Consider the following 19,248-nt stretch of genomic DNA (forward strand, 5'->3'; position numbering starts at 1 on the left):
CCCAGTGGTGAATCCATACACATCTGTAGCAACCTCAATTCTTGCCGCCTCAGAAGAAAGAATTTGACCCAGGGTCATAAGGCAGAAACCAGACAGAGGCAAGCTGCAGAGTAGGAGTAAAAGTTTATTAAAAAGCAGGCTGGGGCCGGGCATGGTGGCTCATGCCTATAATCCCAGCACTTTGGGAGGCTGAGCCAGGTGGATCACCTGAGCTCAGGAGTTCAAGATCCGCCTGGCCAACATGGTAAAAACATGTCTGTACTAAAAATACAAAAATTAGCTGGGTGTGATGGTGAGCGCCTGTAATCCCAGCTACTCAGGAGGCTGAGGCAGGAGAATCTTTTGAACCTGGGAGGTGGAGGTTGCAGTGAACGAGATTGAGCTACTGCACTCCAGCCTGGGCTGTAGAGTGAGATAGTATCTAAAAAAAAAAAAAAAAAAAAAAAGTTTATTATGAAACTTTAGAACAGGAAATAAAGGAGGAAAGGAAAGAAGGAAAGTACAACTTGGAAGAGGGTCAAGCAGTCGACCTGAGAAACCAAGTGCCCAGCTTGACATCTTGACTCAGGGTTTCATAGGTTGGCATCGTTCCAGGATCTTGCCACTCCTGATTCCTTAGCTTGGGGCTCCGAACGCACATTCTTCTTAGACCATAAAGTCATCCTTTTTTTTTTTTTTAATTTTATTTTTTTGAGAAGGAGTCTTGCTCTTTTGCCCAGGCCGCACTGCAGTGGCACTATCTCGGCTCACTGCAAGCTCCGCCTCCCGGGATCACGCCATTCTCCTGCCTCAGCCTCCTGAGTAGCTGGGATTACAGGCGCCCGCCACCGCGCCCGGCTAATTTTTTGTATTTTTAGTAGAGACGGGGTTTCACCGTGTTAGCCGAGATGGTCTCTATCTCCTGAGCTCGTGATCCGCCCGCCTCGGCCTCCCAAAGTGCTGGGATTACAGGCGTGAGCCACCGCGCCCGGCCGACCGTAAAGTCATTCTAAGGGTACACATCAGTTATGGCTGTCGGGTGCCTCTGCCATACAGAGGGGTCCCTTTGGTCCTAGGAACCTGGACTGGACACAGTTGTTTGTACGATTACTCCCCCACCCCTTTTTTTCATGCTCGCCAAATCCACCTTCTAAGAATGGACCTTAATACTGGAAGGATACCCCGGTATAGTGAAAATAAATACATTCTAGGAACTGACAAGGCCTAAAGGCTTTTTCCCAAATGTTTATGCTTGTTTTCTTATTTATTTAGTTAGTTTTTTTTTTTTTTTGAGACAGAGTCTCGCTCTGTCGCCCAGGCTGGAGTGCAGTGGCACAATCTCGGCTCACTGCAAGCTCCGCCTCCCGGGTTAAGGCCATTCTCCTGCCTCAGCCTCCCGAGTAGCTGGGACTACAGGCGCCCGCCACCATGCCAGGCTAATTTTTTGTATTTTTAGTAGAGACGGGGTTTCACTGTTAGCCAGGATGGTCTCGATCTCCTGACCTCGTGATCCACCCGCCTCTGCCTCCCAAAGTGCTGGGATCACAGAAGTGAGCCACCGCGCACAGCCTATTTTCTTTCTTTAAAATTTTACTTGTATATTCCTTTAGTAAAATGCTTACATGCTTAGATTAGGGTATAGTTCACTGTTTATGAGGCAGCTTTAGGCCAAATTTAACAAAAGTAAGAAAAAGTAGGATGCCAAAGTTTATACAGTATGTAAAAATCAGTAATTCAGGACGGGCTTAGTGGCTCACACCTGTAATCCCAGCACTTTGAGAGGTGGAGGCAGGAGGATGACTTGAGCCCAGGAGTTTGCGACCAGCCTGGGCAACATAACGAGACCGCTGTCTCTACAAAAAATAAAAAAATAAAAAAATTAGCTATGTGGAGTGGTGCACGCCTATAGTCCCATCTACATGAGAGGCTGAGGCAGGAGGATTGATAAAGCCCGGGAAGCAGAGGTTGCAGTGAGCCGAGATTGTGCCACTGCACTCCAGCCCAGGTGACAGAGCGAGACCCCAACTCAAAAAAAAAAAAAAAGACTAAAGGGTGCCAGAGAAGATGCCTTCCTTTTTTCCTTTTCCTTCTTTCTTTCTTTCTTTCTTTCTTTCTTTTTTTTTTTTTTTTGAGAGTCGCGCTCTGTCGTCTAGGCTGGAGTGCAATGGCCTGGTCTCGGCTCACTGCAACCTCTGCTTCCCGAGCTTCATCAATCCTCCTGCCTCAGCCTCTCATGTAGCTGGACTATAGGTGTGTGCCACCTGGTTCAAGCAATTCTCCTGCATCAGCCTCCCGAGTAGCTGGGATTACAGGCGCCCACCACCACGCCCGGCTAATTTTTGTATTTTTAGTAAAGACAGGGTTTCACCATGTTAACCAGGCTGGCCTCGAACTCATGACCTCAGGTGATCCGCCTGCCTCGGCCTCCCAAAGTGCTGTGATTACAGGCATGAGCCATCACGCCTGGTGAATTCAAATATTTTTTACGTTTACAGTTGGTTAAGAAAGCAAAGCTTTATCTAAAACCTTGGGGTCAGCAGAAGGGATGTTAAGTTTTCACCTGTGAGTCTGATTCCCTCCAAGCCCCTCAGGAAGAAATTTAGAACAAAGAACTCCAATCAGAGTTCAGTCCTTGGTTCACCCTTATCTGAGGTCAACGTGAAAGCTGTAGCCATTTTTCATCTGGTTGAGTTCTGCGCTTCTGAAAAACAACTTAGGGACATTTGTCAAGATGTTATCTTTACTTTCTATAGGGGATCAAATATCTTGTGGCTCTAACCGACTTGGGTGGCTGTTGTTCTGAGCTATTATTACTTTTTCTTGTTTTTTTTTTTTTTTTTGAGACGGAGTCTTGCTCTGTTGCCCAGGCTGGAGAGCAATGGCCCAATCTAAGCCCACTGCACCCTCCGCCTCCCGGGTTCAAGCAATCCTCCTGCCTTAGCCTCCCGAGTAGCTGGGATTATAGGCATCCGTCACCACACCCAGCTAATTTTTGTATTTTTAGTAGAGATGGGGTTTCATCACGTTAGCCAGGCTGATCTCGAACTCCTGACCTCAGTTGATCTATCTGTCTTGACCTCCCAAAGTGCTGGGATTACAGGTGTGAGGCACTGAACCCAGCCAATTATTACCTTCTTCCCATCAAGTTGCTAATTTACTTCTCAAGATAGCTAGGTGCCCAGAATTTCCCTCGAAGGGTAATGTGGTTTGGGTATGTGCCCTCCAAATCTCATGTTGGGATGTGATTTCCAGCCAGGCGCAGTGGCTCACACCTGTAATCTCAGCACTTTGGGAGGCTGAGGTGGGCAGATCACTTGAGGTCAGGAGTTCAAGACTAGCCTGGCCAGTATGGTAAAACCTTAATTCTACTAAAAAAAAAAAATACAGGCCGGGTGCGGTGGCTCATGCCTGTAATCCCAGCACTTTGGGAGGCCAAGGCGGGTGGATCACAAGGTCAGGAGATCGAGACCATCCTGGCTAACACGGTGAAACTCTGTCTCTACTAAAAATACGAAAAATTAGCCAGGCGTGGTGGCGGGCGCCTGCAGTCCCAGCTACTTGGGAGGCTGACGCATGAGAATGGCGTGAACCCGGGAGATGGAGCTTGCAGTGAGCCGAGATAGCGCCACTGCACTCCAGCCTGGGTGACAGAGCAAGACTCTGTCTCAAAAAAAAAAAAAAAAAAAAATTAGCCGGGCGTGGTGGTGTGCATCTGTAGTCCCAGCTACTCGGGAGGCTGAGGCAGGAAAATTGCTTGAACCTGGGAGGCAGAGGCTGCAGTGAGATGAGACCACGCCACTGCACTGCAGCCTAGGTGAGAGAGCAAGACTCTGTCTCAAAAAAAAAAAAAAGAGATGTCATTCTCGGTATTGGAGGTGAGGCCTGGTGGTAAGTGATGGGATCATGGGGGCAGATCCCTCATGGACAGTTTAGCAACATCCCCTTGGTGATGAGTGAGCTCCCACTCAGTTCCCATGAGATCTGGTTGTTTATAAGAGTGCAGCGCCTCCCTGTTCTCTCTCTCACTCCCTCTTTCACCATGTGACATGCTGTATCCCCTTTTGCCTTTGTGAAAAGAAAATAAATCTTGGGACCCCTCCTACCCTGACAAGCCACTAAGCCAAAGGGAAAAGTCAAGCTGAGAGCTGCATCAGGAAAAGGTAGGATAGGCATGATGGGGGCAGAGAGGGCTCTCCCCCCACCCACTAGAAATGTCAGCAGATGGTTTGGCAATCATCCCATTGCCTCTCTAAAAGGGATAAATTGGCTGGGCACAGCACCTTGTGAGGCCGAGGCGGGCGGATCACTTGACGTTAGGAGATCGAGACCAGCCTGGCCAACATGATGAAACCCCGTCTCCACTAAAAATACAAAAATATTAGCTGGGCATGGTGGTGTGTGCCTGTAGTCCTAGTTGCTCAGGAGGCTGAAGCAGGAGAATTGCTTGAACCCAGTAGGTGAAGGTTACAGTGATATCACACCACTGCACTCAAGCCTGGGTGACAGAGCCAGATTCCGTCTCAAAAAAAAAAAAGTGGCAAATTGGCAGCTGGCACCAGGAAAAGGCCATTGCCTGCTGGTCCACACCTGTTGCATTAAAGTATGAATTGAATGCAGGCACAAGGGAGAGGCAAAAGGGGGCTTCCGATAAAATGTCAGGTATTGGATGAGTGAGTCCAGGCATGTGCAGTAAGAGACAAAATGGGGGAGTATGACCTTTCGGGGGCACTCCACCAGAAAAGGGAAGAAAGCCTTAGATGGGTGTGCACACAAGTTTCTAAACACATAGCGGGTGCTCACCTGCCCCCTGTGGCAGCCCACCCTAAAGGAAGGAACATGGGAAAGAGGCCAGCCTATGAAGTCCTAGGGTCAAGGTTAAACACCGCACTTGACCTGGGTGCCCTCTTGGGTCTCTTCCAAGCGTACTTTCCTTTCCTTTCTTTCCTATTCTAAAGCCTTTTAAATAAACTTCCACTCCAGGGCCGAGCACGGTGGCTCATGCCTGTAATCCTAGCATTTTGAGAGGCCAAGACAGGTGGACCACTTGAGGTCAGGAATTCAAGACTAGTCTGGGCAACATGGTGAAGCATCGTCTCTACTAAAAATACAAAAATTAGCCAGGTCTGGTGGCACATGTCTATAGTTCCAACTACTAGGGAGACTGAGGTAGTAGAATCACTTGAACCCAGTGGGTGGAGGTTGCAGTGAGCTGAGATGGTGCCACTGCACTCCAGCCTAGGCAACAAAAAAAATTTTTTTTTTTTTTTTGACATGGAGTTTCGCTCTGTCCCCAGGCTGGAGTGCAGTGGCACCATCTCGGCTCACTGCAAGCTCCACCTCCCGGGTTCATGCCATTCTCCTGCCTCAGCCTTCTGAGTAGCTGGGACTACAGGCGCCTGCCACCATTCCCGGCTAATTTTTTTTTTTGTATTTTTAGTAGAGACGGGGTTTCACCATGTTAGCCAGCATGGTCTCGATCTCCTGACCTCGTGATCCGCCCGCCTCGGCCTCCCAAAGTGTTGGAATTACAGGTGTGAGCCACCGCGCCTGGCCTAAAATATTTTAAATATATAAGCAAACAAACTAACTTCCATTCCTGCTCTGAAACTTACCTCGGTCTCTTTTTCTGCCTTACACACCTCAGTTGAATTCTTTCCTGAGGAGGCAAAAATTGAGGTCACTGCAAACCCACACAGATTCACTGCCTGGAACACTGATACCTTCCACCGATATCAAAGCTGCCTCATATTTTATTCCTAAATAAGATAGCAACAAAGATTTTTTTAAAAAGCTACATATGCCAGGTGCGGTGGCTCACACCTGTAATCCCAGCACTTTAAGAGGCTAAGGTGCGCGGATCACTTGAAGTCAGAAGTTCGAGACCAGGCTGGCCAACCTGGTGAGATCCCGTCTCTACTACAAAAACAAAAATTAGCCAGACATGGTGGTGTGTGCCTGTAATCCCAGCTACTAGGGAGGCTGAGAAAGGAGAATCACTTGAACCTGGGAGGTGGAGGTTGCAGTGAGCCAAAATCGTGCCAGGTTTTGTAATGTGTTTCCTGTCTTTATAACATTAGGGTCTGATGGACTTAGACGTCCCAGTTCCTAGGATTGGGGTAAGCAGAATACTTTCTTTTCTTTTTTTAATTATCTTTTTTTTGGCTGGGTGTAGTGGCTCATGCCTGAAATCTTACTTTGGGAGGCTGAGGTGGGCGGGCTGCTTGACCTAAGGAGTTTGAAACCAGTCTAGGCAACATAGCAAAACCCCATCTCTACAAAAAATACAAAAATTAGCCAGGCATGGTGGCACATACCTGTAGTCCCAGCTGCTCAGTGGGCTGACGTGGGAGGATCGCTTGAGCATGAGAGGTTGAGGCTGCAGTGAGCTGTCATCGCACCATTGCACTCCAGCCTGGGGGACAGAGCAAGACCCTGTCTCAAAAAAAAAAAAAAAAAAAAAAATGTGGGTAGCAGAGGAGAAATAACGTTTGAAGGCTGGGTGTGGTGGCTCATGCCTGTAATCCCAGCATTTTGGGAGGCTGAGGCAGGAGGATCACCTGAGGTCAGGAGTTCAAGACCAGCCTGTTCAAAATGGCGAAACCCCAGCTCTACTAAAAACACAGAAAATTAGCCAGGCATGGTGGCACGCACCTGTAATCCCAGCTACTTGGGAGGCTGAGGCAGGGAAATCGCTTGAACCCCAGAGGCCAAGGTGGCAGTGAACTGAGATTGCACCACTGCACTCTAGCCTGGATGACCGAGCAAGACTCTGTCTCAAAAAAAAGAAAAAAAAGAAAGAAAGAAAGAAAGAAAGAAAGAAAGAAAGAAAGAAAGAAAAGAAAAGAAAAAGAGAAAAAAGAAATAATGTTGGATATGTATGGACCCAGAAGCTAATGTGTGTAAAGTATTTCCAGTCATCAGAGAAGTACAATTGTAAGCATATAATTCCATTCTTGTTGATACCTAGTCATAATGTCTCATCAATCCTAATAGAATGGCCTCAATCATTTGGTATATGCAATCTCACACGTAGAGTTTTGTTTTGTTTTGTTTTGTTTGCTTGTTTTAGAGACAGGGATATGCTCTGGCACCCAGTCTGGAGTGCAGTGGCACAATCATAGCTCACCGCAGCCGCCAACTCCTGGGCTCAAGCAACCCTCCTGCCACAGCCTCCTGAGAAGCTGGACACAGGCACGGGCTACTACACCCGGGTAACTTTTTTAACATAGAGTTTGCATTTTTATGAGAATTTTGTGCAGTAGAAGTTATTACAATTTTTGTGTTTGTAGGGTACAAACCTGTACCAGTACTATAAACAATAATAATATCTTTTCATGAAGTCACAGCCCAATGTATCAGTTCACATTTTTTTTTTTTTTTTGAGACAGAGTCCCACTTTGTCTCCCAGGCTGGAGTGCAATGGTGCAATCTCGGCTTACTGCAACCTCCGCCTCCTGGATTCAAGCGATTCTCCTGTCTCAGCCTCCCAAGTAGCTGGGATTACAGGCACACGACACCACACATGGCTGATCTTTGTATTTTTAGTAGAGACTGTGTTTCACCATGTTGGCCAGGCTGGTCTCGAACTCCTGACCTCCAGTGATCTGCCTGCCTCAGCCTCCCAAAGTGCTGGGATTACAGGCATAAGCCACTGTGCCCAGCCTTCAGTTCACATCTTAGCACACCAGGAAGGCTATGTGGTTCTACAGCAAATAGACTAAAGAAATGCTTCAGTAATAAAACTCCCACATATATTCATCAATATATCAATGTGTGTTGAGAAAGAATAATTTGACTACATAATTATGTAGTTTAGTACCAATGTAGCAGCTTTTTGAGACAGGGTCTCACTCTGCTGCCCAGGCTGGAGTGCGATGGTATCATCATAGCTCACTGCAGCCTTGACCTCCTCGGCTCAAGTGACTCTCCTGCAGCAGCCACCTGAGCAGCTGGGACCACAAGCGCACACCATCATGCCTAGCTAATTTTTCTATTTTTAGTAGAGACGGGGTTTCACCAGGTTGGCCAGGCTGGTCTTGAACTCCTGACCTCAAGTGATCCACCCGCTTCAGCCTCCCAAAGTGCTGGGATTTCAGGCGTGGGCCACTGCACCCGACCTATTTTTGTTATTATTATTATTATTTTTTTTTTTGGAGACAGAGTCTCATTCTGTTTCCCAGGCTGGAGTACAGTGGCACCATCACGTCTCCCTGCAGCCTCGACCTTCTAGGCTCAAGTGATCCTCCCATCTCAGCCTCCCAGGTAGCTGGAACCACAAGCATGTACCACCAGGCTCTGCTCATTTTTAAAATTTTTGGTGACATTTTGGAGTCTCACTATGTTGTTCAGGCTGGTCTCAAACTCTTTGGCTCAAATGATACTCCCACCTTGGCCCCCCAAAGTGCTGGGATTAAAGGCTTGAACCACCATGCCCGGTCTCCTGGTGCACTTGAAATATAATTTAAACTCCTCACAATGGCCAACAAGGCTTTGTATGACCCAGCCCCTGCTCAATTCTTACTCTCATTCACTGTTCTCCAAACATTCAAGCCACTTTCTGTTCCTCAAAAGCCCATTCCTGCCTTAGAGACTTCACACCTGTAGCTCTTACAATTTCTGCTTCTTTATCATTGAAGCCTCAACTCAAATGTCACATCCTCAGTAAGCTCCCATCTGCCCACTTTTTAAATTATGATAACTAACCATGGAAGTTCAGCAAATATTTCTTTCTCCCTCTTTTTAGACACGAAGTGGAATTGCATGTCTTTGACTTTGTCATGTGAGGGGGTGACCATGTGACTTTTTTTGGTCCATAAAATGTAAAGAGCAATTTTTTCTTTTTTTTGAGAGAGAGAGAGTGTCTCACTCTGTCACCCAGGCTGGAGTACAGTGGCACGGTCTCGGCTCACTGCAACCTCTGCCTCCCAGGCTCAAGTAATCCTCCCAACTCAGCCTCCCAAATAGCTAAGATTACAGGCGAATGACACTGCGCTGGGGTAATTTTTTGTAGATACGGGTTTTTGCCATGTTGGCCAGGCTGCTCTCGAACTCCTGAGCTCAAGTGATCTGCCCGCCTTGGCCTCCCAAAGTGCCTGGATTACAGATATGAGCCACCACACCCAGCCTTAAACAGCAAAAAAAAAAAAAAAAAAAAAATTTGAGGTGGAATCTCACTCTGTCACCCAGGCTGGAGTGCAATAGCGTGATCTTGGCTCACTGCAACCTCTGCCTCCCAGGTTCAAGCAATTCTCCTGCCTCAGTCTCCTGAGTAGCTGGGACTACAGGCATGTGCCACCACATCCAGCTAATTTTTTTATTTTTAGCAGAGATGGGGTTTCACCACATTGGCCAAGCTGATCTTGAATTCCTGACCTCAGGTGATCCACCCACCTCGGCCTCTCAAAGTGCTGAGACTACAGAAGTGAGCCACCATGTCCAGCAGGCAGCAACATTTTTAAGAGCCAATACCTGATTTTCTGCATCATCCCTTTTTCCTGTCTTGGTAATCACAGAAGCACGTGTCGAAATTGAGCACCTCTCAGCCAGGATCCCTGAGCAACTTATGGAAATCAAAGCCCCCTTTCCAACCAGTGATGGATGTGTAGGATGAATGAGAAATAAACCTTTATTGAGTCAAAAGACTGAGGTTTTGGAGTTGTTACTGCAGCTTAATTAGCCTGTCCTGACTGATACACTATGTGCCAGACCCTCATCTGGGGTCTCTACCCACATTATCTTATCTACTTCTCACAACATCCGAATAAAGTAGCTTGTCCGCTTATAAAGGAATAGCTGAGGCTGAGGCTGGGTCATTTGTCTTTTTTGTCAAAAAGAGACTTGTTTGGCTCACGGTTCTGCAGGCTGTACTAGAAGCATGGCCCCAGCATCTGCTTCTGCTGCAGGATTGGAAGCTTCCACTCATGGCAGAGGCAAAGGAGAGCTGTGTGCAGATCACATGGCAAAGGAGGAAGCGAGAGAGCAGAGGTGCCAAGCTCTTCCAACAACCAGTTCTTCCAGTAACTAAGAGTGACAATTGGCCAAGTGTGGTGGCTCACATCTGTAATCCCAGCACTTTGGGAGGCCGAGGCGGGGGGATCACTTGAGGTCAGGAGTTCGAGATCAGCCTGGCCAACACGGCAAAACTCCATCTCTACTAAAAATACAAAAATCAGCCAGGCATGGTGGCAGGTGCCTGTAATCCCAGCTACTTGGGAGACTGAGGCAGAACTGCTTGAACCCGGGAGGTGGAGGTTGCAGTGAGCTGAGATCGCACCACTGCACTCCAGCCTGGGCCACAGAGCCAGACTCTGTCTCAAAAAATTTTGAAAAAGCTGGGCGCAGTGGCTCATGCCTGTAATTTCAGCACTTTGGGAGGCTGAGGCAAATGGATCGCCTGAGGTCAGGAGTTCAAGACCAGGCTGATCAACATGGTGAAACCCTGTCTCTACTAAAAATACAAAAATTAGCTGGGCGTGGTGGCGGGTGCCTGTAATTCCAGCTACTTGGGTGGCTGAGGCAGGAGAATCGCTTGAACCCCAGAGGTGGAGGTTGTGGTGAGCAGAGATCACACCATTGCAGTCCAGCCTGTGCAACAAGAGCGAAACTTCGTCTCAAAAAAAAAAAAAAAAAAAAAAGAAAAAGAAAAAGAAAAGAAAAAGAAAGAAAGCAAGCATTTTGTAGTCAGGCTCTCACTATGTTGCCTAGGCTGGCCTTGAACTGCTGGCCTCAAGCAATCCTCCCAGCTCACCCTCCCAAAGTGTTGAGATTATAGGCATGAGCCGCCATGCCCGGCCTCAAAGGCTTTCAAATTTATGTTTGAAGAGGGAATTGACGGAGTCATGGGTTTTATTATATACTCATATATTGCGAGAAAAGAGAACTGCCAATTTTCATACTCTGGGTATATATGAATGAAATGTATAGTTTTTATTTTTTTTTACTTTATTTTATTTTATTTTATTTTTGAGATGGAGACTCGCTCTGTCACCAAGGCTGAAGTGCAATGGTGCCATCTCGGCTCACTGCAACCTCTGCCTCCTGGGTTGAAGCGATTCTCCTGCCTCAGACTCCTGAGTAGCTGGGACTACAGGCGCCCGCCATCACACCTGGCTAATTTTTTGTATTTTTGGTGGAGACAGGGTTTCACTGTGTTAGCCTGGGTGGTCTCGATCTCCAGACCTCATGATCCGCCCTCCTCGGCCTCCCAAAGTTCTGGGATTACAGGTGTGAGCCACTGTGCCCAGCCAGATTTTTTTAATAGAAATGGGGTGCTGCTACATTGACCAGGCTTGTCTCGAACTCCTGGCCTCAAGTGATCCTCCCGTCTCTGCCTCTCAAAGTGCTAGGATGACAGGTGTGAGCCACTGTGCTCGGCCCATATGTAAATAAATACAAGTGTTTATATCTTTATGTGTACAGAGATGTCATTTGATATTTTAATCGTTACTTTAATATTCTAATAGCAATATCATGACAACAATTATCAAACACAACATCCATTTAGAATAACAGGCATTTCTGATCTCCCACCTCAGCTACCTTTTGTGCGGTTTTTGAGGTTAAAGATTTTTGGTTTTGGGTTTTTTTTTTTTGCAAGACCTAAAAATAATGTCTGAATTCTGAGTGTCTTCAAAGACCCCTTCCCTTTGTACAAATACTGCCAGGGACAGTTGTTTTATTACTTAAAATAAATGTTATTGAAGTATAGTTTACATACAATACAATGCACTTATTTTAAACGTATAGGTTTTTTTTTTTTTTTTTTTTTTATTGATCATTCTTGGGTGTTTCTCGCAGAGGGGGATTTGGTAGGGTTACAGGACAATAGTGGAGGGAAGGTCAGCAGATAAGCAAGTGAACAAAGTTCTCTGGTTTCCCTAGGCAGAGGACCCTGCGGCCTTCCGCAGTGTTTGTGTCCCTGGGTACTTGAGATTAGGGAGTGGTGATGGCTCTTAACGAGCATGCTGCCTTTAAGCATCTGTTTAACAAAGCACATCTTGCACCGCCCTTAATCCATTCAACCCTGAGTGGATACAGCACATGTTTCAGACAGCACAGGGTTGGGGGTAGGGTCACAGATCAACAGGATCCCAAGGCAGAAGAATTTTTTCTTAGTACAGAACAAAATGAAAAGTCTCCCATGTCTACCTCTTTCTACACAGACACGGCAACCATCCGATTTCTCAATCTTTTCCCCACCTTTCCCCCCTTTCCATTCCACAAAACCGCCATTGTCATCATGACCCGTTCTCAATGAGCTGTTGGGTACACCTCCAAGCCGGGGTGGTGGCCGGGCAGAGGGGCTCCCCACCTCCCAGTAGGGGCGGCCGGGCAGAGACGCCCCTCACCTCCCGGACGGGGCGGCTGGCCGGGCAGGGGGCTGACCCCCCCCACCTCCCTCCTGGTCGGGGCGGCTGGCCGTGCAGAGGGGCTCCTCACTTCCCAGTAGGGGCGGCCGGGCAGAGGCGCCCCTCACCTCCCGGATAGGGCGGCTGGCCAGGCGGGGGGCCGAACCCCCACCTCCCTCCCGGACAGGGCGGCAGGCTGGGCAGTGGGCTGACCCCCCCACCTCCCTCCCGGACGGGGCGGCTGGCCAGGCGGGGGGCTGACCCCCCACCTCCCTCCCGGACGGGGCGGCTCGCCAGGCGGGGGGCTGACCCCCCACCTCCCTCCCGGACAGGGTGGCAGGCTGGGCGGTGGGCTGACCCCCCCACCTCCCTCCCGGACAGGGCGGCTGGCCGGGCTGAGGGGCTCCTCACTTCCCAGTAGGGGCGGCCGGGCAGAGGCGCCCCTCACCTCCCGGACGGGGCGGCTTGCTTGGCGGGGGGCTGACCCCCCCACCTCCCTCCGGGACGGGGCGGCTGGCCGGGCGGGGGGGCTCCTCACTTCCCAGTAGGGGCGGCAGGGCAGAGGTGCCCCTCACCTCCCGGACCGGGCGGCTGGCCAGGCGGGGGGTTGACCCCCCCACCTCCCTTCCGGACGGGGTGGCTGGCCGGGCGGGGGGCTGACCCCCCCACCTCCCTCCCGGACAGAGCGGCTGGCCGGGCAGAGGGGCTCCTCACTTCCCAGTAGGGGCGGCCGGGCAGAGGCGCCCCTCACCTCTCGGACCGGGTGGACGGCCAGGCGGGGGGCCGAACCTCCACCTCCCTCCCGGACAGGGCGGCAGGCTGGGCGGTGGGCTAACCCCCCCACCTCCCTCCCGGACGGGGCGGCTGGCCGGGCGGGGGGCTGACCCCCCCACCTCCCTTCCGGACGGGGCGGCTCGCCGGGCGGGGGGCTGGCCCCCCCACCTCCCTCCCGGACGGGGCGGCTGGCCGGGCGGGGGACTGACCCCCCCCACCTCCCTCCTGGACGGGTTGGCTGGCCGGGCAGGGGGCTGACCCCCCCACCTCCCTCCCGGACGGAGCGGCTGGCCGGGCAGAGGGGCTCCTCACTTCCCAGTAGGGGTGGCCGGGCAGAGGCGCCCCTCACCTCCCGGACAGGGTGGCTGGCCGGGCGGGGGGCTGATCCCTCCACCTCCCTCCCGGACGAGGTGGCTGCCGGGCGGAGACGCTCCTCACTTCCCAGACGGGGTGGCTGCTGGGCGGAGGGGCTCCTCACTTCTCAGACGGGGCGGTTGCCAGGCAGAGGGTCTCCTCACTTCTCAGACGGGGCGGCCGGGCAGAGACGCTCCTCACATCCCGGACTGGGCGGCAGGGCAGAGGTGCTCCCCACATCTCAGACGATGGGCGGCCGGGCAGAGAGGCTCCTCACTTCCCAGATGTGATGGCGGCTGGGAAGAGGCGCTCCTTGTTTCCTAGATGGGATGGCGGCCGGGCAGAGACGCTCCTCACTTTCCAGACTGGGCAGCCAGGCAGAGGGGCTCCTCACATCCCGGACGATCGGCGGCCAGGCAGAGACGCTCCTCACTTCCCAGACGGGGCGGCAGCCGGGCAGAGGCTGCAATCTCGGCACTTTGGGAGGCCAAGGCAGGCGGCTGGGAGGTGGTTGTAGCGGGCCGAGATCACGCCACTGCACTCCAGCCTGGGCACCATTGAGCACTGAGTTAACCAGACTCTGTCTGCAATCCCGGCACCTCGGGAGGCCGAGGCTGGCAGATCACTCGCGGTTAGGAGCTGGAGACCAGCCCAGCCAACACAGCGAAACCCCGTCTCCACCAAAAATATACGAAAACCAGTCAGGCGGGGCGGTGCGCGCCTGCAATCGCAGGCACTCGGCAGGCTGAGGCAGGAGAATCAGGCAGGGAGGTTGCAGTGAGCTGAGATGGCAGCAGTACCGTCCAGCTTCGGCTCGGCATCAGAGGGAGACCGTGGGAAGAGGGGAGAGGGAGAGGGAGAGGGAGAGGCAGAGGGAGAGGGAGAGGGAGAGGGAGAGGGAGAGGGAGAGGGAGAGGGAGATAGGTTTTTTTTGAGACAGGGTCTCACTTTAACTGTACAGTTTGATGAGGCTTAGCAAATGGATATATCTGAATACCCACTGCCACTATCAAGATACAGAACTTTCTGCTGGGTGCAGTGGCTCATGCCTGTAATCCCAACTTTGGGAGGCTGAATCGGGAGGACTGCTTGAGGCCAGGACTTTCAGGACAGCCTGGGCAACGTAGGAGCTACCTGGCTACAATTTTTTTTTTAAATTAGCCAGGCATGGTGGCATGCACCTGTGGTCCCAGCTTCTCAGGAGGCTGAGGCAGGAGGATCACTTGAGCCAGGAGTTGGAGGCAGCAGTGAGCTATGACCACAATACTGCACTTCAGCCTGGGTGACAGAGTAAGATGCTGTCACAAAAAAAAAAAAAAAAAATTAAAGCCAGGTGCCATGGCTCACACTTGTATTCCCAACACTTTGAGAAGCCAAGGTGGAAGCATTGTTTGACCCCAGGAGTTCCAGACCAGCCTGGGCAATATAGTGCTATATCATCTCTACAAAGAATATTTAAACATTTAGCCAAGCGTGTTGGTAAAGGCCTGTGGTCCCAGCTACTTGGGAGGCTGAGGTGGAAGGATCACCTAGGCCCAGGTCAGGAAGGCTGTTGTGAATTGAGGCAGCGCCACTGCACTCCAGCCTGAGCAACACAATGAGACCCTGTCTCAAAATAAAAACAAAAACAAATCAACAAAAAAGAACTTTCCCTAGGCCAGTGTGGTGGCTCATACCTGTAATCCCAGCACTTTGGGAGGCCAAAGCAGGCTGATCACCTGAGGTCAGGAGCTCAAGACCAGCCTGGACTACATGGTGAAACCCTGTCTCTACTAAAAATATAAAAATCAGTTGGGTGTCGTGGTGCATGCCTGCAATCCCAGCTACTCAGAGGCTGAGGCAGGAGAATTGCTTGAACCTGGGAGGCAGAGGTTGCAGTGAGCCGAGATCGAGACACTGCACTCCAGCCTGGGTGATAAAGTGAGATCCTGTCTCAAAAAAAAAAAAAAAGAACTTTCTCATTACTCCAGGGAGTTCCCTCTGACCCCTCCCAGTCAATCCACCTTCCAGCCCTGACCCAGGCAACCACTGATCTTCTCTGTGTCACTATGGATTAGATTTGGTGTTTCCAGAATTTCATATCAGTAGAATTATACGGGGTGCTCTTTTAGATCTGGCTTCTTCCACACAGCATGTTTTTGAGATTCATCCATTTTCTGCATGTTTTAGTATCTTGTTCCCAAGTATCACTTTTAGCAACAGAAAACAGAACAAATTTCATGAGTATATCAATTACACAGCTTATTCAGGCAAGATTCTTTGAATCAATTTTATGACATGAAATGGTGTCTACCACTTTGCAGCTGCTGAAAAGAGACACATCCTCTTTCTTTCTTTCTTTCTTTTTTTTTTGGAGACGGAGTTTCACTCTTGTTGCCCAGGCTAGAGTGCAATGGGACGATCTCGGCTCACCACAACCTCCACCTCCTGGATTCCCGGATTCAAGCGATTCTCCTGCCACAGCCTCCTGAGTAGCTGGGATTACAGGTGTGTGCCACCACGCCCAGATAATTTTTGCATTTTTAGTAGAGACGGGTTTCACCATGTTGACAGGCTGGTCTCGAACTCCTGACCTCAGATGATCCACACGCCTCAGCCTCCCAAAGTGCTGGGATTACAGGCGAGAGCCACTGCGCCTTGGCTCTCTTTCTTGTCTCCCTGAAATTGCTTTTCTCTCACAACATTCTCAAGCTCAATATCAGTTTTCCATAAGCTGCAAAAAAAAAAAAAAAAAAAAAAAAAATTAAGGCCAAGGAGCTCAAAACCTAACATATGAAAAGGGAAAAGGCAAGATGGGAATTTTAAACAGGAGGAATGAGGGGCACATAATGTGTTTCTCGGTTCCACCTGATATAAATTCTTATCTGTAGCCTGGGCAGCATAGCCAGATCCCATCTCTACAAAAAAATACAAAAACTAGCCAGGAGTGCTGGTGCACACCTGTGGTCCCAGCTACTTAAGAAGTTGAGGCACAAGGATCTTGAGCCCAGATTGAGGCTGAGATCACACCACTGCACTCCAGCCTGGGTGACAGAGTGAGACCCTGTCTCTAAATAAATAAATTAGCATGTGTTCCACTCACCTTCTCACATCTCCCTGATTAATCTTTGAAATTTGGCATAATCTGAAATTACCACTGAGCAGATATGGTGGCTCACGCCTGTAATCCCAGCACTTTGGGAGGCCAAGTCTGGAGGATCACTTGAGCCTAGGAGTTTGAGAGAAGCCTGGGCAACAGAGTGGGGCCCGATCTATAATAAAAATGTCGTTAAAGGTCAGGCGCAGTGCCTGTAATCCCAACATTTTGGGAGGCCAAGGCGAGCGGATCACGAGGTCAGGAGATCGAGACCATCCCGGGCAACATGGTGAAACCCCGTCCCTACTAAAATACAAAAAATTAGCCGGGCGTTGTGGTGCACGCCTGTAATCCCAGCTACTGGGGAGGCTGAGGCGGGTAATTTCTTGAACCCAGGAGGCAGAGGTTGCAGTAAGCTGAGATCGCACCACTGCACTCCAGCCTGGCAACAGAGTGAGACTGTGTCTCAAAAAAAAAAAAGTTGTTAAAATCAGCCGGGTGGCATGTGCACATAGTCCCAGCCACCTGGGAGGCTGAGGTAGGAGGATCGTTTGACCCCAGGTGTTTGAGGCTGCAGAGAGCTATGATCGCACCACTTCACTCCAGCCTGGGCACCAGAGTGAGACTCTCTCTCAAAATAAAAAGAAAAAAGAAAAAAATTACTTTGTTTATTTCTCTGAATGCCTGTGGTCTGCAATTCTGCTGCCTTTGCCTCCCAAGTAGCTGGGACTACAGGCGTGCACCACCATGCCCAGCTAATTTTTGTATTTTCAGTAGAGACAAGGTTTTGTCATGTTGGCCAGTCTGGTCCTGAACTCCTGGGCTCAAGCAATCCTCCCACCTCAGCCTCCCAAAGTGCTGGGATTACAGGTGTGAGCAACTGGCGCCCAGCCAATACCTGAAGTTCCAGCTCATCCATATTAACTGCTGGAGTATGTTCCATGGTGTGGATTCACCACTATCCTTTTCCTGTTGAGCATTTAGGCTGTTTTCATTTTTCACTTGTTCCATCAGTGCTGCCATGTACACTCCAGCAGTACACTGCAGTAGTGGCTCGTGTGAGATTTCTCCAGGTGTGTCCTAGGGTTGGAGCTGCTGGGTTGCAGGGTCTGTTCATCTCCAAGGAGGTTGTCCACACCAGGGCTTTTACCGCCAGCTGCCTCACAATAGAGAGGCATCCAGTCACACCAGGGCCTCCCTTGGCCCCATGCAGGTCCGGGTGTCCACCTCAATCAACAGTTTTGCTTATTTCTGGTCCACAAAAAGGTTTCAGTTATTTTGATCTTGGCTAGGCCTTTTGGGGGTCTTTTTTTTTTTCCTTGAGATGTAGTTTCGCTCTTGTTGCCCAGGCTGGAGTGCAATGGTGCAATCTTGGCTCACTGCAACCTCCGCATTCTGGGTTCAAGTGATTCCCTTGCCTCAGCCTCCCAAGTAGCTGGTATTACAGAGGCCTGCCACCACACTTGGCTAATTTTTTTGTATTTTTAGTAGAGACGGGGTTTCACAACGTTGGTCAGGCTGGTCTCAAACTCCTGACCTCAGGTGATCCACCCACCTTGGCCTCCCAAAGTGCTGGGATTACAGGCATGAGTCAGCGTGCTCAGCCTATTATTACTGTAATAATATTTGTCATGCTGATCTATGACCGGTGATCCTTGATGTTACTATTGTATCGGTGCAAAAGTAATTGTGAGTTTTGTCATTAAAAGTAATGGCACTAGGCTGGGCCCCGCTCAGTAGCTTATTTGGTAAGCCAGTGGGTCCTGGAAGTTTGCTTTTTTTTTTTTTTTTTTTTGGATATGAAGTCTCATTGTCACTAGGCTGGAGTGCAGTGGTGCGATCTCGGCTCACTGCAACCTCCGCCTCCCGGGTTCAAGCAATTCTTCTGCCTCAGCCTCCTGAGTAGCTGGGAATACAGGTGTATGCCACCACGCCCAGCTAATTTTTTTGTATTTTTATTAGAGATGGGGTTTCTCCATGTTGGTCAGGCTGGTCTCGAACTCCCGACCTCAGGTGATCCGCCTGCCTCGGCGTCACAAAGTGCTAGGATTACAGGTGTCAGCCACCACGACCAGCCGAAAGTTTGCATTTCTAGCAAGTTCCTGGGTAATAATTATGATGGCCAAGAATGACAGTCTGAGAATGACTGCTCTGGAAGATTTTATCTGTGACCCAGAGCTTTGACCCTTTTGGGGATTTGGTGTGTCACGTCCTCACTGCTGGAGTTTGCTTTAGTTAACAAAATCTGTCATTGCTCCCAAATCACTTGGTAGGGGTTATTCATTCTTCCTTGAGTTGAGCTTCTTTATCTTTGCTGTTAATAAAATGTAAGTTTCAAACATTTCTTTTTTCTTTTAGGGACAGGGTCTTGCTCTGTTACCCAGGCTGGAGTGCAGTGGTGCCATCACAGCTCACTGCAGCCTCCCACTGCTGGGTGTGGTGGTAAGCGCCTGTAGTCGTAGCTACACAGGAGGCTGAAGCAGGAGAATCGCTTGAACCTGGGAGGCGGAGGTTGCAGTCAGCCGAGATCACGCCACTGCACTCCAGCCTGGGCGACAGAGTGAGACTCTGTCAAAAAAAAAAAAAAAAAAAAAAGAAAGAAAGAAAGGAAGGAAGGAAGGAAGGAAGGAAGGAAGGAAGGAAGGAAGGAAGGAAACAGAAAAGAAATGAAGCCTGACTTCAAGAAGTTCCAACATAGCATGGAGGAGGAGTGCAGGG

Source organism: Gorilla gorilla, chromosome 23 (assembly GCF_029281585.2).
Source record: "Gorilla gorilla gorilla isolate KB3781 chromosome 23, NHGRI_mGorGor1-v2.1_pri, whole genome shotgun sequence".
Taxonomy (NCBI): Eukaryota; Metazoa; Chordata; class Mammalia; order Primates; family Hominidae; genus Gorilla; species Gorilla gorilla.